The sequence below is a fragment of the Bombus fervidus genome, unplaced genomic scaffold, assembly GCF_041682495.2.
Source record: "Bombus fervidus isolate BK054 unplaced genomic scaffold, iyBomFerv1 scaffold0024, whole genome shotgun sequence".
Lineage (NCBI taxonomy): Eukaryota > Metazoa > Arthropoda > Insecta > Hymenoptera > Apidae > Bombus > Bombus fervidus.
The window spans coordinates 739917-741083 of record NW_027212587.1 but is presented as its reverse complement, the minus strand read 5'-3'; the positions used below and the strand labels follow the sequence as shown (position 1 = coordinate 741083).

The window sequence follows — 1167 nt, the reverse complement described above, 5'->3', positions numbered from 1 at the left end:
GACATTCCAGAATCAAAATGTTCAAACACTGTAGTCATACACACGTTTTACACAGATCGTCTTAAACTAATGTCTACCGTTTACAAGTGCTAAGCGATAACTAACTGTTGTAACTCCTACATTGTTTGTATTTAACAACTGACGGTTTGAGGCTACGAAGATCAAACATACAGCTATGTTATTCCAAAGAGATAAACCGAATAGAAGAACAATATGCTTATAAGATGTTTGTAATCCGGTTTACAAATCATCGTCTTAAACTTTTGTCCGCTACTGTAACTAAGGGTATTTGGAGATATCACCGCTAGGTGGCTTTTTCAAGATGCTGTTTCTCGCTGGTAAGTTTAGGACATTGGGATGTTCTATTCGTAGACAAAGTTCAATTTGTTATCGCTTCTCGGCCTTATGGCTAAGATCAAAGTATAGTATCTGTTCTTATCAGCTTAATATCTGATACACTTCCCATTGGGAAGTCAGAATATTAAACTGATTTTTGGAAGCAGACGGAGGATAGGAGCTTGCTCCACCTCTGTCATGAGTCAACCTAGCCTTGCAGTGCCGCTAGGATTGGCTCGATAATACATATTATAAACATAATATACACGATTTGTTAAATTTATTATCAACATTATTTTGAAATTGGTGATAAATAAATACTATATCACTGTGACTTTATTTGGACATGAATATTGTTTAATATAAATTGTAGTTAATTAACACTTAGCCAACGGAACGATGATTTCACCCATCTGTGAAGAACATCGCTGCGTGATCGAACGGAGGACTCCCTCTTTGACTTTAGCAACGTGTTTTCTTTTTTTTTTGTTGTTGTTTATTAGTTATTTATATTATCAGCTATTGTTTACTTACAATTGTTCCAAATTAATTGCGACACTTTTCTGATTTTATAAAGTACAGTATATAATAAAATACACCAATTCAAAATTTAAAATTTATTAAAAAGTTACACTATCAATTATGACTAAATAAAGTTATAATCGAACGATACCACACTGTAAAAAAATATTTAAAATGCATTATGAATTTTTAATTTCGCGTTCAAATCGTGTTATTTATCTTTAGTCATCTTTAATGTCTTTGATTTTACCTATATTCTTTATACTTTTAATTTGATGTTTTGTATAAACAACATGTGAAATCGTTAAA

General features: G+C 31.7%; 1 non-coding gene across 1 annotated transcript; it reads left to right on the top strand.

The window, feature by feature from the left end:
- Positions 1–389: 389 nt before the first annotated feature.
- On the top strand, positions 390–581 carry LOC139996992 (U2 spliceosomal RNA). Its single transcript, XR_011802479.1, has one exon. It is a non-coding gene; the product is annotated as a U2 spliceosomal RNA (small nuclear RNA).
- Positions 582–1167: the final 586 nt, after the last annotated feature.